This window comes from Aulostomus chinensis, chromosome 4 (assembly GCF_037954235.1).
Source record: "Aulostomus chinensis isolate RoL2024-O1b breed Wild chromosome 4, RoL_Achi_v1.0, whole genome shotgun sequence".
Taxonomy (NCBI): domain Eukaryota; kingdom Metazoa; phylum Chordata; class Actinopteri; order Syngnathiformes; family Aulostomidae; genus Aulostomus; species Aulostomus chinensis.
In genome coordinates this window covers 22,019,546-22,044,786 of record NC_141323.1, presented here as the reverse complement: position 1 = coordinate 22,044,786, position 25,241 = coordinate 22,019,546, and the positions used below count along the sequence as shown (strand labels likewise).

Here is a 25,241-nt window from a genome sequence, read left to right as displayed (position 1 = left end):
TCAATTACAAATGTTAAAAGGCCTTAAAGTAGGATTTATTTCTCTACCCATTCATTTATTCTATTTCTTTTTACAATGATCTTCTTCAGATGTCATTCATCAGCCTACCATGATAGATATTCATCATTCATTATTAATATGATTGAGATGCAAAGATAATGAACACAACACACACACCATCAATTTACACACAACACTGACACAATATTAGTCTCTCATTATTAATGAATTATTGATTTGTTAAAATTATTTTTAGTTTATTCCTTTTTTCCCCCAGATAATTCTTTTAATTTTAGCATTTCAATTCATGAATTAATCTTGTTCATTGTTTCCTCCAATTTCCTGCCTCTCCCTTTCCAGTTTGTCCAGTCCTCTTTAAAGAGAAAACACACAAAATGACTTTCAACCGTCCGATTGCTCAACTACTTGAATAAATGAATAATAAATAAATGAGACAAATATGTCATGAGCAGACGCCCTGACATTGGGTCTGGGGGTTGAACTGGGAGGAGATGGAATAGCGGCTGGTGGCTTCCATCAGCAGCTTCCTCCTTTCGTTTGGTTCCACACCCGACGCTGCTAACGAGTGGCTAGCCAGCCTCAGCTGTGAGCCTCTGCTGCTGATGCTGACTGGTTGCTAGGCAACCAGGTTCCCCCCTCCTCCTTCTCTCTTTGGGACACACACACACACACACACACACACACACACACTCACACACACACACACGTTATCACTTTGTATCTTTTGGTTAGATTGAACTGTTATTCCAACGTGTTGCTGATTGATTGATGCATTGTGTTTAATAAACATTTTTAATCATAAGAGAGAAGTCGCAGTGTCTTTTGTGTCCAAAACTGTGGTCACGTGTCTCAGTGATAGGCAGCGCTCTGATCTCACTCTTCTAAGATCAGAGTTGTCCCTGTTTAGTTGATATGACAGAATATTGACTGTTTAGTGGATAAACTCTGTTTGAGACTGACAATTTTTACAAATTTGGTCAACATTTTAGTTTCCCTGAACTCATCAGGGTGGTGCCCCGATTGATTAATATTCAATATTAATTAGTATTTCATTCAATAATCAAAAATTATATTCATAATTATTGACAATTATAATTTTGACCAAATCGCTCCTCAATGCACAACATTGGCAAAAAAGTCTTTTCTGGTTCTGACCCCCCCTCCCCACACACACACACACACACACACACACACACACACACACACACACGCACACACACACACACACACAATTTCTGCAAATGTGGCTTCAGTGTCTTTGATTCTAGTTTCTTATTTCATGGTTCAGTTGTTGACACTCGGTCTTTTCTCAGCGTTCCTGTTATCTTGTCTCTCCTGCTTCATGTAAATTAAAAGAATATTTTTCAAGTTGATCTGAAACTAAGCTGAGACTAGTTAGACTGTGGAGGACCGACACTCTCTGGGTTTAGCAGCAGCTCAGCCACCTCATGTGATTGAACTACTGTGTTTGTACCAGCACACTACAACTGGAGAACAGTCCATTTATTTGACTTCTTGACATACGGAACACAGAACATCAGAGCAGTTGAGGGCCGACTGGAGCAAACAGTGAGGGAGTCAATCCAGAAATGCAGCTGCTGCCTCCAGGACATGAGGCAGTTGATTTGAGCCGTTTCAAACACACGTCTATCTGAACCATGCAGATCAACAACACCTCCAACAGGAAGCCTACCTGAGCTCCACAGCACCAGCAGCACCAGCAGCACCAGCAGCACCCTGCCATCCATGTCCAGTGTCAAGCTCCTCCGATCGTCTGCTACTAGTTTCTTCACTCTTATTTCCTCATCAGGACTCTTAAGTGCAGCTTTTCATGTCCGTGTCAACAGCTCCTGATGTGCTGAAGTGATACAAAGATAAAGCTGGGGGTCGGACACGTCATCCACATCAGAGTTGCGACACTCATGATCTTCTGATCAGATGAGCAGTTTCCTCTCCTTCACTGCTGCAGACGCATCAGATTGTCAGCACCACATCTCCTGTTTCCTGATATAAAACGACACCTACTTCATAAAACAAGCCTGACCAACTTAACACATTTCATGTCAACTGCATTTAACAACACAGAGATGTTTTGTTAAATTCTACTAGAGGTGAATCTCATCCATGATTCTCCAGACATTTTTTAGGACCTCTGACAGTTTCAGCATCTGAGGAGGCAGACGACAGCGTGTCTGAAACAGAGGGTTTCAAAGTGAAGTCCTCAGATAAATTAGCTGAGTTTCACTGGACTGCTAACGAAGGTCAGAGGAGAGAGAGAGAGAGAGAGAGAGAGAGAGAGTGAGAGAGAGAGAACAAGCAGTGTACATAAGAATGAAATTTCATTCCAGAGGCAAAAACACAACACTGCACAACAAAACAGTGAACCCTCCTGAGCTCAGGATGAAAGCAAGCTTTTCCCAGGCATTTCATAAAAGTAAAATCTGACAAAATCTCTGATCTGACTTTTAAATCCATTTCTTAAAATGACACTTTTACTGACTTCAGGTGATTTCCTTGCTGTCGTTACTTCTCATTTTTAGGGAGTTTCTTGATCGTCACTCAGGACTTCATCCCCCATGTTTGTGAAGGAAACAGGAAAAAAAGACTGAAAACTGACACACATTCCTGGAATATTAATAACAAACCTGCCAGAGGAATCATGAATAGAACAGACAGGAAAAAAGTTAATTCACTTTAATGATAGTTTTGAGTGTAAACTCACTGATCCTGGATCAGATTTGAGTTTAAAGGATAAAAGCAACTGGACTTGCTTGAATGTCTTGAAGAGGCTTCATCATCCAGGTACTTCTTATCTTGTAGTAACTGCAGTACTTCAACCTTTAACTTGGTCATGTTCACACATTGTCACCACATATTTCAAAGCAGGGAAACTGAACTGGTGATTTCAGGCCTGTTAAAAGAACCCTGCAAGTGAATGTGTTGGTCAGACCAGCAGATTGAGGGCCAAGTTTTTCCATTTATTTCTGTGTGAGAAGCAGCGTTGCACCACAGGCTTGTATTTTTGTGTCAAATCTACAAATCTTTGTTCAGTCGTAGAAGCAGGAGGAAGGGGAGGACATTGGGTGAAAGTGAGAGTCAGAGGCTGATAGAGAGGAGGGGGGAGGCCGGTGGAGACAAACCACAATCATGAGACGTTTATCAGCACAGACGTGCAGCATTTAGAGAGACGACCTGATAGAAACCTGTTTTTGCTCTTAACTTGCTTTTGCTGGTCTACAATGTTGGAGAGAAGAGAGAGAAATCCACAACACTGGACCGGGCTGATACCAGCGGAACCAGAGCTCCGCTCCTCCAACCTAAAATTAACTTGAGGTCACTCGGTGCATTTTGCTGCTTCCTAACTTGATCTTTTGAAACACATCAGCTTCATTGGGAGAGTGAACAAGAAATGAAATGGTCTCCCTACAAGAGTCACCTTCAAGCTGCTGAGGCAACATGGCTGCTGATCTCTGGTCCTTTTGCTTGAAGCACTGTTGCTTCCTTGACCGGATACAATAACCCAGTACAAACACTAAGTAAGTGCATTGAACAAATCAACCATTGGATGTGCCAGAATTTTCTTCAGCTGAACAAAGATAAAACTGAAGTAATTGTTTTTGGAGTTGAAGAAGAGCGATTAAAAGTCAGAGCTCAGCTTCAATCAGTAATGTTAAAAGCACAAACCAAACCAGAAATCTTGGTGTAGTCATGGACGCAGACCTGAATCTTAACAGCCACATAAAGACAATTACAAAGTCAGCCTACTATCACCTGAAGAACATATCAAGGGTTAAAGGACTGATGTCCCAACAGGATTTGAAAAAAGCTTGTCCATGCGTTTATCTTCAATAAACTCGACTCCTGTAAAAGTGTCTTCTCAGGTCTCCCTAAAAAATCCATCAGACAGCTCCAACTGACTCAGAATGCTGCTGCTCGAGTCCACACGAAGACCAGGAAAGTAGATCATATCACTCCAGTTCTCAGGTCTTTACACTGGCTTCCTGTCTGCCAAAGAATTGATTTTAAAAGACTACTGCTGGTTTATAAAGCACTGAATGGTTTAGGACCAAAATTCATTTCTGATCTTCTGGTACGTTTTGAACCATCCAGACCTCTCAGGTCGTCAGGAACAGGTCTGCTTTCTGTCCCCAGAGTCAGAACCAAACGCGGAGAAGCAGCATTTAGTTTCTACGCTCCACATATCTGGAACAAACTCCCAGAAAACTGTAGGTCTGCTGAAACTCTCAGTTCTTTTCAATCACAGCTAAAAACCCATATGTTTACCGTGGCCTATTATTAAATCAAACTTGAGGCCTCTGATCAGTATCTCACACTGCACTGTAACTTCTATCTGCCTGTTTAGCTTCTATCTCTAACTTTACTTAAGCTGCAATGTAACTCTTCTAATTGTGTTGAATGTCTTTCTCTGTCTTTACTTTCTCTAATTATGTTGAATGTCTTTTTATGTTTGTTTTATGTAAAGCACGTTGAATTGTCCTGTTGCTGAAATGTGCTGTACAAACAAACTTGCCTTGCCTTGCCTTGCCTCACTGTTCTGTGTTTGTTCTGCTCAGTGGAGGAAGGAACGAAGGACTGGAGCTCTAAGTTTTTCTGTTCCTACATCAGTGAACACACTTTCTGTGCTGAGAAGGAACCAAAGCTACTAAGGAGGATTACAGAGTTTGTCCTTGCAGGAGTCAGTGACTTAATTGTGTCTAACAAAGGGTTGAATCTGAATGTGACAGTTCCCCTTCAACTTGGGGCCATGGCAGAGTGAACCAAGAACACTGGCAATGGGGGTGAGAGTGGAGCCAACGATGGATTCACAGTTCATCACCTCCACCATAATGTGGACCACCTTTCCTGTATCCAGTTTCAACCTCTAAAGAACTCATTCCCTGACCGGGAATCAAACCCGGGCCGCGGCGGTGAAAGCGCCAAATCCTACCCACTAGACCATCAGGGACCACACAGAGCTCTCCAACAACAGAGATGATACACAATGACTGTGGTCTCAGTTGAGCTGAGCCACTCAGACACAGTCACCCATTCAAGCTGGGCCTGATACCACACTTCAGTACAGACAGAGAGAAAGAAGATACACGGGATCCTTTGAAGAAAATGCAATAAAGACAGGAAGCCCCCATCACATCGTCAGTGTTTCAGTGACTGGCATTGTGAAGAGACTGAGACAAAGTCACATTATGAATGGAGGGCTGAGTTGGAGCAGAGAGGGGGCAAGATCCTGGGGGTGGACTGTCTTTGGGAAGCTGAGGTGTCTGGTGGTCTTGGTGGACCCTCTGTAGCTCAACTGAGACCACCAGAGTCAGTGTGACTGTAAGCCTTCAAAGCCAGCATGAAGGAGCTGGTTTTATCTTTGAAGGGGAAATCACACACACAGCTACTCTCAGTTCCCAAATGTGTGTGTCCTCACTCCTCCGTCCTCCTGCTGCCCTCAGAATACAGACACAATTCAACCTGGTAGGTCTGGTGCATAGAAGTGCTCCTGAAAAGATTTGTGTCAGCCCACAGCTGGCTGTTCTTACCTGGAACCTCAAGATGAAACTGCTTCCACAGATTGGAAATGAATCTGATGTTGACTTTTGGACAAATCACCTGTTCATCAGTTCAACCATCACTTCCATCCATTTTCTACTTCTTATCTTATGATAGAAAGGAGTCTATCTGCTGTGTGACGGAGGCAGTTACTGTGAGCTGCTGCATGTCTCAGCTGTGTGTGTGTGTGTGTGTGTGTGTGTGTGTGTGTGTGTGTGTGTGTGTGTGTGTGTGTGTGTGTGTGTGTGTGTGTGTGTGTGTCAGTGACGTGCGGTCAGGGGAGGCAAGTGAGGCTTTGGAAAGATACTACAAAATTTTATATACATGATTATATACACTACTTTTTCAATTAGAATGTGGATCAGATCAGCTGATTTCAGTGTGAAGTCCATCCCTCCATCCACTTTCTATTCTTATCCTTTAAGGGTCACGGGGGGGGGGCGATCCCAGGTGACATTGGACAAGAGGCAGGGTTCACCCTGGACAGGTCACCAGTCCATCAGGAGAAATGAGGTGGTCGGTATCATGCAACCTAAACTAAAACATTAGTCAGATCAAATTCAGGTTAAAGCAAGAGTCTCCAGATCAAAGTCAGAATTCCTGATGATGTCATCAGGACTTTGACAGTACCTAGAATTCTGTCTTTGATCTCAGGAGGACATGAAAGAAACACAATTGAGGAAAGTATAAGAGAGCACATTCAGCTTCATCAGAAACACTTGAACTGTTGAACAGTAGAATTTGTTTGAAACAGTTTACAACACTTAGTGACACGATTGAAGAGGGAAGATTTTTCTACTTTAAATTTAATTCTAACTTCAAAGTCAAGTCAAGTCAAGTCAATTTTATTTATAAATGCCAAATCACAACAGAAGTTATCACATGACACTTTACAAGTTTATCTACTGAGATCGGTACCCTGGAAGGTATCACCTTGGCCCCCAGCACGACCCGAAGGAACCTTGGAGTTCTCTTTGATGAGGATCTGTCCTTTAATGCCCACATTAAGCAAATTTCTAGGACTGCTTTCTTTCATTTGTGAAACATTGCTGAGATCAGACACATCCTGTCTCAAAAAGATGCAGAAAAACTAGTCCATGCCTTTGTCTGCCTTTTGCCTTGCCTTTGAGAATTCAAAATTCTCCTTCTAACATACAAAGTCCTCAACAGTCAGGCTCCTTCATACCTGACAGAGCTCCTAGTCCCCTATTATTCAGCTAGAACCCTTCGCTCCCAGGATGCAGGGTTACTGGTGGTTCCTAGAGTTCTAAAAGTACACTGGGAGCCAGAGCCTTCAGCTATCAGGCTCCCCTCCTGTGGAACCGTCTCCCAGTTTCGGTCCAGGATGCAGACACCCTCTCGACCTTTAAGAGCAGACTTAAGACCTTCCTTTTTGATCAGGCTTATAGTTAGGCTGCTTAGGCTGGCCCTTAGATATGCTGCTATAGGCTTAGTCTGCTGGGGGATCTCCCATGGTGCACTGGGCTTCTCTCTCCTCCTCTCTGTCCTCCTGTATGTGTCATACATAAATCATACTAAAAAAAGGTCCAGAGGCCCACAACAAAATATTCAAATCAATATTTCCATGGATAAGGAAGCCTAACAAGGAAACCAAGAGATGGGAAACAACTTGGATGATAGAAAATTGTTTTTAGTTTATTTGACAGCTGATTGAAGACGTGGGTCAAAACTGACCTGTTCACATAAGAGATGGGAACAGAAAGCTAACACAAGAGGAAGGTTGAAGCTATGAAAAAGGAGTTTGATAAAAATATTGAACTGACAGTAGAAATATCCTTTTGTATGTTTACCTTTTTTGACAGAAGTCACTTTAGCTTGGCAGTGAAAAGAATCTCTGCTAGCTTGACAAATAAGTGGCACAAACTGGGTTCAAGCTGGACTTTGGACACTGGTATCTGCAACAACTCCCATCAACTCCTAATCTAGCATCTCTGCTGTGCTCAAACTATTTTACAGAACATTTGACAGACCTGTGGAGCAGTGAGGACAGACATGAGTTGATCCACTGAAGCGCCATTTTCCCCTGCCAATGAGGTCACCAACATGAGCTGGAGTTGGGAATCTTGAACTGAACCTGGTATCACAGCGACACCTACTGCTGCTAAATGGAACAGCAACATTGAACCCAAGTGCAGGATTGGAGGGAGACTGATGGTCGCTGTTTGGGTTTTTGAAGAACAAGGAGGGCGTTGGTTCAAGCTGGATTCTCAGAGACTATTTCCCCAACCTCTACATTGGAATCTACACTGTCATCCAGTCATGTGACTGAAGTCATCCAGTCATGTGACTGAAGTCATCCATTCATGTCAGTGATGTCACTTGGCAGGACTGTCATTGCCATCACATTCTAGAAAAGAACCCAGACTCCACATTTACTCCTGTCTATTATTGTGTACCACCCTCCTGGTTCTTACTCTGAATTCTCAGAGTTTATATCCAGTTCAGTTCTCAAAACAGATGAAGTCATGAGTGTAGATAAATTTCCTTTTCTCCACTGATTATATGTCAAGGTTTGTGTGTGGGGGTGGAGCCTATCCCAGCAGCCTTCGGACAAGAGGCGGGGTTCATCCTGGATGTGTCACCAGTCCATCACAGGGCCAACACATAGAGACAGACAACCATTCACACTCACAGCCACACCTACAGTCAATTTAGAGTATCAATCAGCCTCGTCCCCTCTTGATGTCTTTGGACTGTGGGAGGAAGCTGGAGTACCAGAGAGAACCCACACAGACACAGGGAGAACATGCAGACTCCACACAGCTGGGGCTCGAATCTGGAACCTTCTTGCTGTGAGGCCACAGTGCTGACCACTGCACCATTGTGTCCCCTGAAAATGCCACCAGATCGTTTGGATTTCCTTTAAAATGAAGTACACATGAACATGAAGAGGTTTTCACAGGGCTGGAGGTGCAATGGATAGCATGACTGACTACTGTCAGAAGATTCCAGGTTCAACTCCTGGCTTGCGCACTTAAAACTTTATACTGAGAAGCTTTCACACCTGAAGTGTGAACCACTGCTAAAAGTCCCTGAAATCCTCCAAGGTTTCCTCCTTGTCTGCTGTAAACATGAACACATGCATGGATCCTGCTACCTCTCACATGTTAAGCTGGCACTTGACAGTGACAGCAGGAGAACAAAAGAGCTTGGTTCTCACGTTACTTGACAGCACTTTTTAGGGCCTGAGCCAGAAGGAACTTCTGGCAAAGACTCCATTATTTTTCCACTTTTTTTTCTTCTTGCAATCAACACTGCCCAGAGTTGATCTGCAGGAAATAAGACTCATACAATTGATGCAGTTTGGTCAGACGGTGCAGACACACTTGACACCCAGAGAGGTGAGCAGGTTTTGGACCAAGTTGAAACTTGTCAAGTATTTGAGACAGAAAATGACAGAAAGCTGTGGCTGTGTTCTGGTTCTGCATGTTTCAGATTTATTCCCCTCCCAGTAATGTCTTATTTCCAGCTCTGCTCTCCCTCAACTACTGTTTAGTGTCATATTTATTTTGCTGACTACTTCATTGACATGTGGTAAAAATGTCTTGTGTTTCCTGAAATTAACTGAGTGCTGCTCAGTAAAGTTGACATGACTTGAGATTCTATTCCTGGTTGGTCCATTTCAACATTCTTATCCTTCCTAGCATTGGAGATAAAGTTTCAGTCAGGGCTGTACTTGATTAGTACTGCATATAGTACACATCAGTCACTGCCATTACACAGTGGAATGGAAGTTGAAATACTGTTGACCAGCAAGCTGAAAACTGTTGTGGTATTTGACAATTCTATTGTTTCTGAATGAAAATCATGTGAAGGAGAATCATTGAGACATCCTTAAAATGGCTGAGGTCTCTGAGCTGCAGCAGGTCTGAGCTGCTTTTGATGCCCAGATGATGAGGAGGCAGTGAATGTTGGGTTTGGTGGAGCTGAAAAAATGCTGCAGGTGTTGAGAGGTCTGCTGGTGTCCAGGACTTCCTCTCCAGGTCTCAGCTTCTCCCTGCAGTTCCCACAAACACCACAACAGTCCTGGAACCCCTGCAGATGGTGGAGGAACATGATGACCCCGATGCACCATCAGGGCATCAAAAACCAGTCCTGATGATCAAAAAGGTCCCTCCACTCATCCAGCGTCAACTCTAGAAGAAGCTTCTGGAACAGATGCGCAAACGCACTCAACTAGAAATCATGATTTAAACACAATGTTGATTTTTACAATTTCCTTCAATGTTTTAAAAACCATCAAAGTAGACAGAAGCCCAGATGGTCCAAACCTGTTTCCTGTCTCCTGCCATTGTGCAGAGCCTCTGTTCTGTCCTGCTGCTGTCCAGTTGTCTCTACTGAGCTCCTCTGCTGGTTCCACCTTGAAGAGGGTCTGAGCTAAAATTGAACCTTGGGGAACATCAACCTTTGATCTCAGAGTTTTGTGTTTGATCTTAGAATTCTTTCTTTGATCTCATCTGAGACAAAGACATGGAAGCTCAATCTGGTGTTGAGGAGGCCCTGATCGTATAGTGGTTAATACTCTGTGTTGTGGCCGCAGCAACCCCGGTTCGACTCCGGGTCACGGCAGCATGAGACAAATTTCTTGTGTGTATTGATGGACACAAACCAAGCAGAATTTTCCCACAATGCAATAGGGCGGTGTTTGGTCAGTGTTGAGCAGGCGTCAGTCTGACAATGATGTCATATTATTTTGTTATCACTTGACCAGACCCAAAAGTAGGCTCCAGGTATTAGTCTCTTCTCAATGCTAATATCTGCTAGCTTAGTCTGCTACTTTGATGGCTCTGACTACTAAAAGGTCCAGACCCCTGGATATGGTGGTTCCTACCTAAACGTAGATTCTGTCAGCTCATGTTTTGAAATCAACTCACCATGAACACAAGTAGATTTCAATGGACTGCAAATGTGTCTCATTTAATGGTAAACATGTCAAATATAAATTCCATCACCTGAGGAGGTCTGCTGCTGGAATTAAGCTCCAGATATTCACAAGATATTTTATATCTTAAAATGAAGCATTTTTATATTTGATTTATTATTCATTAGCCTGCTTCATGTGGTGTGATTTTATGTGTCCTATATTGAATCGAACTTTGTAAACGATCGTCCCTCAGGATGTTGAATGATGTCAAAAAAGTGTTCTCTAAGCTCTCCTTTCCTCGAAATAGAGGAGTCTCTGCTGAGGTTGTTCCCTCTCAGAGTCCTGACGTCTATTCGGATGCACCGAGAGACTCAGGCAAACAGAAGACAAGGGGAAGTGAAGTAACCTGAAAATGAGAGGGGAGGTTCGACATCAAACTAAAACAGGAAGAACAGGACACAAATGGGATATCAAAATAAGAGAGACCATGAGACATGACCCCCCAGTTCCTGCTGCTTCCAGCTCTTCATATCGAGCCCCTCGTACAGTGGTTGAGAGAGACCACAAATATTCAAGGTGTCTAAATAAATGGAGAAGAACACAAGGTGGCGCTGGACGCTGATGATGTTTTAACATATTGAAGTGAGCCCCCTAACACAGGACCTGCATTAATAAAACTCTTTGAAACACTGGAAGCTTTGCTGGATATAAATTCTCCATTCTAATCACTCACCTCCAGAACACATGGAGGAAAACCTCCACCTGGATTGGGGCCAGAACTCCTTGAAGATGATAGAAGAAGATGGAACTCCATTTCCTTTCTGAGTCTGAGTCACAGGGTTGATAGAGTAAAAACAAATGTCCTACCACAAGATCTCTTTCTAGTTCCAGGACCAACTGGAGAAATTGCCTTCAAAACCGTTTCTGAATTGAACAAAATGCTTTCCAGATTTATCTTGCAGGGGAAGAAACCCAGGCTCAAATTTAAACCACACCATGAATGAGCCCCAGTTCCTGCTGTACTGGCCCATCAAAATCTGGAAAAATGTTTCCGTAATGTCCAAATCTCAATGAATAATTTGGAATGTTAACAGGAGAATATCACTACAAGTCATTTAATGATGTGCTTTTAATCCAGGGTTCAAGCCTCATGAAATGAACCCTAGATTTAAATCCTGGATTCAAAGAGAGTAACAACTTTCTACTCACTTGTGGAAAATGGAAATTTAAAAGATTTGAAAGCCTGAGAAGAGAATATCACTGAGAAAGTCGGACTTTTTAGAATCCTCTTAGGTGAGCAATTATTTTAGAACACGACATCAGAAATGAAACAGACTTTAATGATCCAATGCTGAAAATATTCTTGGCTGCCCATCAAGAAACAAGTAAAACCTCATATCGTATGTTGTTTTCCGTTTGACCTGATTCTTGGTTGTCAACTAACTGGCTCATTGGCTTTCTTGATGGAACAACAAAAGCAAAAGTTGAAGACTTTGAATATCCAGACCTCTGGCGTGATTCTCAGCTGTCATTTAAATTTCACATGAACTCAGTGTCCAAGCAAATATCTGGTTGGCTAAAATGACTTTTGTCGTTCTGTTGACTTTTTCCATGAGAAGTCTGGAAAAGTATTATAACACAGTTCATGTTCCCAATGTTGGACTACGCTGGTGGTTTCTATGAGAACACTGGTGACGGCCCCAGGCCTGGGTCCTATGCAGCGTTGTGTGTGCAGGGTCCTGTTGGTGGGTGTGTTTGTGTCTTTGCAGGTCTGACGTCCTCAACAGTCAGGTTCCTTCATACCTGACAGAGCTCATAGGTGAACCCTGCCTCTCGCCCGTAGATGCTGGGATAGGCTCCAGCCCCCCTGCAACCATTAATGTGGGTGTTTTGTTAATTGCATGCCACATGAAATTATTATTGGTCACTTTTCTAGCAACAGTCTCACAGTGGTAAGACAAGAACACTTCTACTTTTGATGATGACAGTTTGTTCAACACTAAACTTCATCCAGTACCATGTTGTCAAACACTGGAACATCCACAGCACCTGAACAGGGACTTGAACCCTGGACCCTCAGATTAAAAGTCTGATGCTCTACCGTCTGAGCTACTCAGGCTCTTTCTACAGCATTTAGACAGGAAAAGAAACACCTGTGAAGGTCAAACTGCTGCTTTCTTGACTTGTTCAATCCTCCATGTTAAAGTCCACCATGCTTTTGATTGGCTCTGATTCTCTGTGGCAAAATCCAACAAGAGGCTCCAAAAATGTCTTGAATGTCATAAGAATGCACAGGACAAAATGTTAGTTTCCTTCATGTCTGCAGTTCCTCCACTGGAAAGTAAAGTCAATGCTGTTCCTCTGCTGAAACCTGGGATCGGACCAGGGACCTTTAGATCTTCAGTCTAACGCTCTCCCAACTGAGCTGTTTCAGCTCTGAGGGAGGGCCCTGCTTCTCTCATTTTATAATCTCTTCCACTCTCACTAGAACTTAGAGAGGATTTGAGCTTCTGAAGTCATGACACATTGAACAGTTCTACAGGACCATTTTTGATGAATGTCTGAATCACACAAGCCTCTTTTGTTTGTCTTCTTCCCAGTTGCCTCAACATTGTGAGAGCCAATAATTCCACATCTGTACCAGACAAACCTCTGGTTGGTGGGTTTTCTGGATCTTTCTGTTCTAACAGTGTCTTTTGTCTTAATTATGCCACTTTCACATGATACAAACACAAAATGAAAAGCAGAACAAGCCAGAACCCAAAATATGGATTTGCAAGGTCAAACAAACAACAACCAGTCAAGCAAATCAAACCAACAGAAACCAACTACTGGTTCAAAACCAGTAAAAAACAAAAACAGAGGAAAAGTCTCTGTGTGCAAGAACATGCATGTGTGTGTGTGTGTGTGTGTGTTTAGATGCGTGTGTGTGTGTGTGTTTAGATGCGTGTGTGTCAAAAACTGACAACATGAGCCAACAGTGGTGGTGTCTGTCAAAGAGGTGGAGCTCTGTCCTTCACCTGCAAGATTTCAGCAGGCAGCTCAGGTCCAGTTTTCTTCACTGTGCCACCATGATAAGTTTCCTCCTGAGAAGTTCTTGTCCAAGGTCATAGCTAGTAAAAGAATTGTCACAGTGATACTGGGACCCTGCAGTCCAGTCGTCATATCCAGGACCACACTGGACATGGCCGTCTTTGTTTGTTTTGTTGTTGTGCAACGTGAGAGAACGTGACAGACCATTTTATACCAAAGACAGGCTCTGTGTGTGTGTGTGTGTGTGTGTGTGTGTGTGTGTGTGTGACCATGTTAAATTCTTTTAAATAAATGTGTTTCAACCTGCTATTATTTGTATGCTGTATGATTTCTGAAAACCAAGACTAACTAAGCGCACTGACCGATTGAGCCACAGAGACTCTGAGTCTCCTGCTTTTCATGAAGAGTTTTCAGGCTAATTTCAGAGTGTGAGGTCCACACTGCACATTTGAGGGAACATGAGGGACAGCTGAGAGTCTGACTGTCATGGTGAAAGCCTTCAGCACTAGAACTGATACAGCCCCCACCATCTTAACCCCCCCCAGACCAAACATCATCATCCAGCCTCCAACCAGAGGTCCATCAGTTATCATGGGAGCCACGTGTGGAGTCTGGATTCTTTTCTAGAAAGTGACGGCAATGACAGTCCTGCCAAGTGACATCACTGACATGAATGGATGACTTCAGTGCATCCAATTACCAAGTGCACTGCAGCAGTCCTTGTTGCTGTCTGCTGTTGTGTCACAGCAAAGTCTTTGGTGCTGGGATGAGGTCATGGAGACGATCTGGGAGCAGTCCTGATGTCAAATGGACAAAATGTGTCAACATGAAATAAAATTGGAAACCTATTTGAAGCCTTATTTTGTGTTTGATGGACATTTTTTTTTAAATCTCTAATGACTTGTTTTAACTGAACCTACTGGATCCTGTGGTGCCTGATGAGGAGACAACTTGCAACTCTCTTCTGGGAGGCCTCCCTGCATGCTCATTCAAGCCTCTGCAGATGATCCAGAATGCAGCAGCACGCCTGGTGCTTCCAGCCCAGCGCTGCTCCAAATCTCTAGCCAGACTCTTCTCTTCTGTTGTTCCCAAATGGTGGAACAAACTACCGAACTCTGTGTGTTCTGCTGAGTCCCTTTCTACTTTTAAGAGACAATTGAAGACTCAATTGTTCAGAGAGCACCGAGGCACTTGACCTGACTCTTCTCCTCTTTGTGCTGTGGGGTAGAATAAGTCAGAGGGTCCAAGACCCAGCACTTAGTGATTATGTAGCACTAACTGTGTTGTGTGATGTTGTATGTCTGTCAAAAAAAAGAAAAAAAAAAAGGGAGGGGGGGGCGACACTTCTTCTGCCACTAGATGGCGGTAGCTGTGACCAAATCACAACTGAAGCACTTTTGCGCTTCCTATGGACTTTTCCTTAATTAAGTCTAAATTCTTACTTGTGTTGTACGTCACTTTGGACAAAAGCGTCTGCTAAATGAAATTGTAGAATTGTAGAATTGTAGAACTTGGGTACAAAGTTGAAGAGGAGGGTTTTTGGAGGGGAGGGGATTTTTTTTCCAGTGTTGTAAATCAAAGTAACTACAACTACATGCTAGAATTTCTCAAAATGTCCTAAGATGGATTCCAAACCAAATCAGCTGTCACAAGGGAAAGTCTGCATGTAAACACACACACACACACACACACACCAACTGACATTCCCAGGGACTAAACCAAACCAATTCCTACGTAACCCAAAGCTCCACCTCAGTTCCAGATGAAACTGGTTGAACATGGAACCGTCCCACTTGGAACATTTCCATCAACTTCACCACCACTGGAGTATCAACAAAGATTTTGGTCAACACCAGAATGGTTGAGACAAGACAACATGCTACCAATCCTCTCTCTCTCCCTCATCATCAGCTGCTACAGCCCTTGAAAGAAAACCTTTGACACATGGACCTACAGTAGGAGCAGATGTTGTCTCCCCTGGAACAGCAGTTTAACGTTGTTGGCAGGACTCGAACCTGCGCGGGGAGACCCCAATGGATTTCTAGTCCATCGCCTTAACCACTCGGCCACAACAACTACACTCCCACACACATGAGTAGAGGACTGATATTCAACAATTTATCTTCATCAAAGCACAGTAGATTTTTTTTATCTTCTCACAAACACAAACTATTTGTGTGTGTGTGTGTGTGTGTGTTGTTTACCAGCAAGCTGAAAACTGTTGTGGTTTTTGACAATTCTATTGTTTCTGAATGAAAATTATGTGAAGGGACTTCCGGTGACGCCATGATGTAGAAGACACGAGGGAGAATTGCTCCGAGAGAAAACTTATGTAAAAATAGCTCTTTAACGTGATATTAGCAGCAGAAAGGGGTCGAGGACGCGGATAATCAGAGACTAAAGATAAGAGAAATAAAATGGACAAAAAAGGGAAGTCAGCTAAGAAAGAAAATGCGAATGATACAGGCGCCGGTGGAGCGCGGAGCGCCGCACCGGGGATGGCGATGTCCGGAGACGAGGTATCGATGATATTAGCGGAGCTCCGTAAACTACGCCAAGAACATGCAGACGCGGTGACGGAAAACAAAGGAGCCTTAGCAAGACTAGAAGCTAAAATAGCTGAAATGGGGGAGAAAATGGCTCAGTTGGAGCAGCGGTCAGATGAGATGGAAGAGAGGATTAACGACACGGAAGGCCGGACGGCGAGGCTGGAAAGAATGGTCACTTTTCTACTTCAACACGAGGCAAGGCTGTCCGCGAAATGCGAGGACTTGGAATCAAGATCAAGAAGAAACAACATAAGAATACACGGAATCCCAGAGGGTGCTGAGAAAAACGACACCATAGGATTTGTGACTCATTTTATTCAGTCCTCAATGAACTTCCCTGATAAAATGGCGGTTCATTTCGAGAGAGCGCACCGATCACTGACTACGAAGCCGAGAGAAAACACGGCCCCCCCGCGAGCAATAATTGTTCGCTTCCTCAACTACAGGGTGAAAGAACGGCTGATTCAAGAAGCATGGAAGAAAAAGCTCACGTATGAGGGACGTAACGTCTACTTTAAACAGGATTACACAAATGAAGTACAAAAAAAGAGGAAACAAGTAAGGGAAGTTATAAAGAAACTGAAGGAGAAGAACGTGAAGGCACAATCTCCATATCCTGCACAGCTGAAAGTCTTTCTGGAAGACGGGACAAAGACGTTTGCCACATTAATGGATGCTGCACCCATGCTGAGGAATATGGGGATTCAGGTGGAGGAGGAGGACGAGACCGAGAGACTACAGAGAGTGATGGCGCAAGGCAGCTGGACCATCATGACGGGACAGAGGGGGAGAAGACAGCAGCCAAACATCACAGAGACGGATCTACGGGCCCTTATCAAGTGAAGTATTTCATACGAAGAGGATGCCCTGAAATATACATGATCAATAAAAGTGTCTGTTAAAAAGGACATACACGAAGACAAATGGAGCTGGTTAAGAGGTAATTTACTACTTATAAAAAAAAAAAAAAAAACAACAGACAAAATATTGTTTTGGTTCTATTTTGGAGCAAAATCACTGCTTTTGTGGAGCAAATGGCAACTTTACACAACATCCGAGAAGTTGCAAGTGCACATAGTGCGAACCACCAGAGGGCCTTCGTCACAACTCTCTGGTCAGGGGACAGTTGGGAGTCTTGTTTTTCTTGTTATTGTGTATTAGTTCTTGAGGAGATGCAGACTTGTCTTTTTCGCTGTGCTACTTTTTGCACAGTTATATTAGTTAATAAGAGATGTAAAGTTACTGGGTTTCCACTTAAACAAATATGAGTAGGCTAAACCTTGTGTCATATAATGTCCATGGGTTGAATCACCCCATAAAGAGAAAGAAAATACTGAGTCAATTGAAAAAAATGCAATGTTCAATAGCTTTGATACAAGAAACACATCTGGATGACAACGAATGTAACAAACTGAAAAGGGAATGGGTAAACCAAGTATTTCATGCTTCTTTTGGAAAAAGAAGGGGAGTAGCCATATTAATAAATAAATCCCTGCAATTTCATACAGAGAAAGTGATAAAAGATCATCTGGGAAGATATATAATGATGGTTGGTTCCATAAGCGATATGACAATATCCATACTAAATGTTTATGCCCCAAATGAGGAAAATGCGGCATTCTTTAAAAATATAGCCAACGTAATTGCCAACAATGGGAAAGGGATGATAGTGATTGGGGGTGATTTTAACACAGTGCAGAATGGTAAGCTGGATAGATTGCCTCCAGAACAGGGACCAAGTGTCAAAAAAAATCGAAGGTACTAAATAATGTCATAAGAGAGCGAGGTCTTACTGATCCATGGAGAAGAATTAACCCTAGAGGGAAGGATTTGACTTTTTACTCAAACCCACACGGGAGTTATTCAAGGATAGATTTTTTCTGCGTTTCACAACAACATATGCATAAAGTGCTGGACTGTGGCAGAGACACCATAACTATAAGTGATCATGCTCCTATTACGCTAACGGTAGATATGGGTAATGAATCTTTTTTCAAATACTGGAGACTTAATGTATCTCTGTTATCAGATGAGAGTGTGGTCAAGGAACTAAAACAAAATTTAAAGGAATACTTTCAAACTAATGACAATGGGGAAGTTTCACCTTCAATTTTATGGGACGGGGGGAAGGCAGTTATTAGAGGGAAAATAATAGAGATATCTTCCAGAATGAGAAAGGCCCGATTAAAGCAACAAAATATGTTAGAGAATAAAATTAGAGAGTTGGAATTGGAACACAAAAGAACATCAAGTAACTCAACACTTATCGAACTGAAAAAAATCAAACAACGGCTCGATGAACTATTAACTTACAAAGCAGAGGGGGCTTTAAGGTTTACGAATCAGAGATATTATGAGATGGAGAATAGAGCCAGCAGATTATTAGCATTTCAACTTAGAAAAGCCCAGGCAAATAGGACGATAAATAAAATAAGACATCCTAACTCTAAAAAATATATGATAAAGCCAACGGAGATAGCAGCAGCGTTTGCAGAATATTATAAAAATCTATATGATGACCCTGACTCGCAATCACTAGAAAATAAAACACTGGCATTCCTCAAAAGATTGCACTTACCGTCATTATTAACAGAGGAGGCATCTGAAATGGTTAGGCCAATCTCAGTACAGGAAATAGCTAATACAATTAAGGTACTTAAAAATAATAAATCCCCTGGCACGGATGGGCTCTCGGGAGAATTTTATAAGTGTTTTGCGAAGGAGATTACACCAGCCCTTTTCAAAGGATTTAATTATGCCCTGACATCAGGTGACCCAGCAACATCTTGGTCAGAAGCCATTATCTCAGTCATACATAAAGAAGGAAAGGACCCAACCACATGTGAAGGATACAGGCCTGTCAGCTTGTTATGTAGTGATCTGAAGATATTGACTCATATTTTAGCACATAGGATACAGATATATATAACAAAATTAATCAAACCAGATCAGACAGGGTTCATCCCTGGTAGACAAGGAGCTAACAATATTAGGAGAACATTAAATCTTATATGATGTACTAAAAACAACAGACAACCCGCTTTGATGCTCAGTTTAGATGCACAAAAGGCATTTGACCGGGTAAAATGGAGCTTCCTATATCGGACATTAGAAGTTTTTGGGTTTCATTCAACATTTATAGATTGGGTAAAATTGGTTTATAAAAACCCCAAATCACGGATTAGAGTTAACGGATGCTGTTCAGATTTCTTTCCCCTCAAAAGAGGGGTCAGACAAGGGGATTGTCTGAGTCCATTGCTGTTGGCATTAAGTACTGAACCATTAGCCGAATCAATAAGACAAAATAAGGATATTAAGGGAATAAGAGATGAAGGGGGAGTGGAGCATAAAATATCTTTATTTGCTGACGATATATGAACATATCTAAGTGAACCCTCCTTAACTATACCAGCTTTATTGAACAATCTGAATGAATATGGAGAATCATCAGGTTATTTAACTAATGAATCTAAGTCAGTAGCAATGATGCTTTCAGGCAAATATCCAACTGAATTAGAGGGAAAGTTCAATTTCAAATGGACCACCACAGGGTTTAGATATCTTGGCATCATTATTACTCCCATTATATCACAGCTATTTAAAGAAAATTATGGAAAACTGATTACAGAAATAAAGAAGGATTTGGCCAGATGGGAGATATTGCCCCTGTCGATGGTGGGAAGAATCGAAACAGTGAGAATGAACATTGTACCCAGATTGTTGTTTCTGTTCGAGTCACTGCCAATTATGGTCTCGAGTTCAACTTTTAAGATGTTAGACAAAATCATATCTAAATTTGTTTGGCAAAATAAAAAAGCTAGAATCAAATACAAAATCCTTCTTTGCCCAAAAGAGAAGGGAGGGTTAAATTTACCTGGTCTAAAAAATTATTATTGGGCAGCACAACTTAGAGCGATTATTACGTGGATCACGAAGGAGACAGACACAATGTGGGTGGGAATGGAACAAAATTCCTGTCAGAAAACACCTTTGGAGGTACTCCCGTTTTTGAAAGAGAAGATGCAGAAAAAAGAGGGGCTGCGTAATGACTGGATTAGGGTAACAATAAAAGTATGGTCAATAGTGCGAAAAAAACTGAAAATATCTAAGTCAATAAGTAGAATCACCAAAATAGCAGGAAATCCAGACTTTTTACCATCTGTTATGGATGCAGGGTACAACAAATGGAGAAGTAAGGGGTTAATTTATATTGCACAAGTTTTCAATGGACAGTATATGAAGTCGTTTGAGCAACTTAAAAAAGAGTTTAACTTACCGAACCATGACTTCTACAAATTTCTACAATGAAGACACTACCTTCAGAAGCACAGAGAGTGGGAAAATATTTGTAGAACACCATCTAAGCTGGAGGAATTGCTGTTGTCGTATTTGGAGGGGGAGACTAAAAAGGGGTTAATATCAAAAATCTATAGAGTACTACAACATGAATGTAAGGACAACAATTTGGATGTTAAGGAAAAATGGGAATTAGAAACAAATACGATTATACCAGATGAAAATTGGGAGGAAACATTCAGAGCAGGACACAAATTAACAAGCAGCCCAATGTGGAGGGAGTTTGACTGGAAGGTGAAGATGAGATATTTCAACACTCCATCTAAGACTTCAAAATATAGCAACACATCTGAACTGTGTTGGAGAGGATGTCAGTTAATAGGAGATTTTACGCACATATTCTGGGATTGCCCACAGCTGTTGAACTTCTGGGAGAATGGTCGGAAGGAGATTGGGCAAATTTTGGACATTAATTTTGCTTTGGACGCAGCAATGTTTATCCTTGGCATACCACCTGAGAATCTGACAGACAGAAACCTGATTGCTTTGTGGAGGATTTTGATTCTGATCGCTAAAAAGACAATAACAGCCTGCTTGCTAAAGCCAGAACCTCCAAACATATCACAATGGAGGAATAGAGTAAAAAATGTATACATCATGGAAAAAATCACAGCAAGGTTACAGCTGAAAACAGGACAGTTTGCTGAAAGATGGGCACCAGTGAAAACAGTATTGGAATTATAAACATCAACATTTTTGAAAATTTTTTTATTTATTTATTTTTTTTTCATGTGTGTCTTGGAATAAGTATCTGAACACTTGTCTGGAATATTTGTCTGCGCATCTCTGTCATGTTCTATCTGTGCTGTATGTATGTTAAATAAAAAATAAGTTCCAAAAAAAAAAAAAGCCTCACAGTAATTCAATAATCTAGAAGTAGAAACCAGAGACACTTGGGACAAAGATGGGATTCAAACCCATGCTTGCAGAGCACAATGGATTAGCAGTCCATCGCCTTAACCACTCGGCCACCTCGTCTGCTGACAGCAACCCTGAGCTTTTAAACACCTGAACTCTTTGGAGCCTATTTGTCAGAAATGGACCCAGCAGGAGCCACTGAACACAACTCTGACATAATCAGGCTTCTTCCCAGCAGCATCGTGCTACAGAAGGCAGAATACAGACCATCGATACATCATCAGAGTGAACACCAGCTGATGTTTACAAGTTTAATTCACCTCTTACTACAAAATGACATCCAAGCTCAGATTCTCTTGTCCTGATTGAACAAGTAAATGTTTAAGAAGATGAGAGTACCAGACTTTTTCATCCAAGGAAACAAGCATCCTATCACTGTCCTATGCAGAGTTTCTATGAAAAAAAGTGAGACAACCCCAAGATTTTCTTTTTCCTCTTGTTGGATTTTGCCACAGAGAATCAGAGCCAATCAAAAGCTTGTTGGACTTTAACGTTGGAGGACTGAACAAGTCATGACATCATCAGTTTTACCTTCACAGGTGCTTCATTTACTTTACTTTCAATTTTACAGAGGTAGAACCTGAAATCAAAGCTGTCTGTCAAAAGAAGTGAAAGCTTCCCAGGCTGTGATGTTCTTGTCTACAAACTGTCTTGTATGGAGCTTCAATCTTTAATAAAAAGAATAAAAAGAGGATAACATTTGTTGTGATTTGGCGCTTTAAAAATAAAACTTACGACTTACATGGAAACTGGGGGGGGGGGGGGTGGAGCCTCCATCAGGTATGTGTTTGATGTCTGAATTCTGTCTCTGATGTCTGAATTCTGTCTTTGATCTCTGGGTTCTGAGCATTGGTCTCCTGCTTCAGTCTTTGATCTCTGACTGATCCTAAACTAATCAAAGGATCACATCAGCATATTGGTCCAGTCTACAGATGGTGATTTTACCTATTTGAAGCCTTATTTTGTGTTTGATGGACATTTTTAAAATCACTAATGATTTTTTGACTGAACATCCTGGACACTGTGGTGCCTGATGAGGAGACAACTTGGGTACAAAGTTGAACAGGAGGGTTTTTGGAGAAGGGATATTTTTGCAGTGTTCCAAGTCAATAATAACTGTGGCAAAATGTCATCATTTTTCAAAATGTCCTCACGAAGATGGTTTGAAATTCTGTCTCTCCCTCATCCTCAGCTTCTACAGCCCTTTAAAGAAAACCTTTGACTCGTGGATCTAAAAAGATCAGATGTTGTCTCCTCCAGAACATCAACACTTTAACGTTGTTGGCAGGACTCCAACCTGAGCAGGGAGACCCCAATGGATTTCAAGTCCATCGCCTTCACCACTCGGCCACAACAACCACATTCACACACAAATTTGTAAAAGATTCACATTGACACAATTCTTTAAAATTATGTTACAAGCCCATTTGTGTGAGGTCCTATTTTCTCTTTTTCAGCATTCCTTTGTTTCCAGGTCTCTAATAAGTGCAGAATTACAAAGACAAGCAAGCTTGATCCATCCTGGGCAGGTGATAGGAGCCCATTGACCACTGGCCAGAGACCCTGGCACAGACGTTGGGGGTGGTGATAGAGAGCATTTCTACAATTATATTCTACATTTATAGAAGTCTACAATCCTACAATTTCATTGAGCAGACGCTTTTGTCCAAAGCCACTTGCATATGTTTTTGGTGAGTTTGGCTCCTGAGCTCAAGACAGTTGTGACTCATAAAGGACAGCTTCAAACGCAGCTGTGAAGCCTCATTGTCAGCTGGGAGGAACGACAGGTGTCTCCCTCTAGTGGCTCCTCACAGCAACACAAGCCTCATTTCATTCACATGCATCCACCACCTCACTACCAAAGGCCAGTTGGGCCTCCACAGACAGGTGAGTTTCAAGTGTTGGACAAAGGTCTTTAAGATGTTCTTATTAATTCTATAACATCTGAGATTAAAATCTATGGAATTACAACTAACAAGCAGTCAAACACCTGATCAGATGCTCCTTCATGAGGCTGAGAAGAATCAATCTAAACTGGGATGAAGAAAATGAATTGAGAAGAGAACCTACTGATTGGATGACATGGACCCACCTGATCCATGTTAGCCTTGTTGGAGCAGAAAGAGGTGGATCAGAGGAATCAGTGGATCAAGACTCAGGTGTCAGATGCAGAATGTCTTTATTGACAATGGAGTCAGAGAAATCTTCCAATGTGAGAGAACGTGACAGACCATTTTATACCACAGACAGGCTGTGTGTGTGTGTGTGTGTGTGTGTGTGTGTGTGTGTGTGTGTGTGTGTGTGTGTGTGTGTGTGTGTGTGTGTGTGTGTCCTAACTGACTGGAAACTGGATAATAACCAGACTAACTTTTATTATTGACCAAGTCTGGGTGACTCACTAAATTCATAACTGAAGTGATTATTTAATTAATAAACAGAACATTTGTCCAAAAGTCATGATCAAATTCATGTAAAATCTGAGCAACGAGGGTTTGAAAATGTTCAAATGAGCCAAAACAATGTCCTGGGATCCAACCAGGGACCTTTAGATCCACACCAATCTTCCCTGACCTCATAGAAACTGGAACATTTCAACAAATAAATTCAAATTCAACTAAGCAGCAACTCTAGAACAGTCAGAGCACTTGCTAATTCCCCTGTTAGCTCCAGATCAGACAATGCAGGCTCACCTTCACGCTTGGTTGTACGACCGTCACCAGTTGAATCTTCTCTGGTTTAACAAACTCTGGGGACTCAAGACACAAGTCAGCACCGGTGCAGGTCCAGATCCAGATGTTAGCTGATGGGGACAATGGCTTAAGGGAGCTCCAGGTAGCTGGTTTGAACTGGTCCCTCATCTCTGTGAGGAGAAACCATCTGAGGTGGAGGGTGAAGATCTGCTTTGTCCTCCTGATCTCCCAGTAAAGCCAGTATCAGTAGCGGCTGGCTCATAGGGGGCGCTGGGGCGCCGCCCCACCAGCTGTGGAGAGGAAAATCCCTACATGTATTGATACATATATATGTGCATATGTTTACAATTTGTATCGTCAGTGTCAGCCTTACTTAATTGTGTGTGTCTACATGCAATATGGGTCATTTAAACAACATTTACGCCAACTGACTCATTCAATTAATAGTGAATTTACTCTGATAGACTGTATAATTTGTCTTTAGGGGCGCTCGTCAAAGCGCCCCAGACCTGCAATTAATTAGCCAATCCTGTATGGTTGCTAGGGAAAAATAATGAATAATTGGCCAATCAACATCGCCAAATTTAACGGCGTAGGGGCGCTGGAAAAGTCGCCCCTACGCCAACGTAAAATGCGTGAAGGTTTGGATTGCTAAAGCTAGCTGAGGAGCCCGCGATATTCTTTTTGCGTAGTGAGATTCCCAGATTTCCGAATCCCTACGAAAAAAATACCGCGAGAAGTGAGTGAGAGAGAAAATGGCGACAACAACGATCGAAGTTCAAGAGCAGCAGTTTCCACCGATTTCGGTGAGATCCCTTTTAAATTTCCCTTTTGCGAGGAGGACCATGGCGGAAAAAATCCGCGTTAAGGAGCTGGGACCGGACAAGCCTGAAATCAACATCCAGCAGTCCTACAACAGGACTTTTTGCCGGAGCTGGTTTCAGCGCAAGCCGTGGCTGACGGGTTGTGGAGCAGCCAACGCACTTTTTTGCTTCCCCTACATCCCTTTCAGGAGTGACCGGTGTGATTCAGCATGGACACAGACAGGAATCACTGACCTAAAGCACCTCTCCGAGCGGATTAAGAAACACGAAAGAGCGAAAATTCACATGGAAAACTGCGTGAAGCTAGCGGTTCTTGGGAAGATTAGCATAGCAACGCAGCTCGATGACAGTCACCGCATCGCTGTAAGGAAGCACAATGATGACGTAGATAAGAACCGTAACATCTTAT

The 25,241-nt window shown here is 42.3% G+C and overlaps 4 non-coding genes across 4 annotated transcripts; all 4 read right to left on the bottom strand.

Moving 5' to 3' along the window:
• Positions 1-4,915: 4,915 nt before the first annotated feature.
• On the bottom strand, positions 4,916-4,987 carry trnae-uuc (transfer RNA glutamic acid (anticodon UUC)). Its single transcript has one exon. It is a non-coding gene; the product is annotated as a tRNA-Glu (tRNA).
• A 7,521-nt stretch (positions 4,988-12,508) lies between these two features.
• On the bottom strand, positions 12,509-12,581 carry trnak-uuu (transfer RNA lysine (anticodon UUU)). The gene has a single exon. It is a non-coding gene; the product is annotated as a tRNA-Lys (tRNA).
• A 2,908-nt stretch (positions 12,582-15,489) lies between these two features.
• Positions 15,490-15,571, bottom strand: trnas-aga (transfer RNA serine (anticodon AGA)). The gene has a single exon. It is a non-coding gene; the product is annotated as a tRNA-Ser (tRNA).
• Positions 15,572-22,594: 7,023 nt separating this feature from the next.
• trnas-uga (transfer RNA serine (anticodon UGA)) lies at positions 22,595-22,676 on the bottom strand. Its single transcript has one exon. It is a non-coding gene; the product is annotated as a tRNA-Ser (tRNA).
• Positions 22,677-25,241: the final 2,565 nt, after the last annotated feature.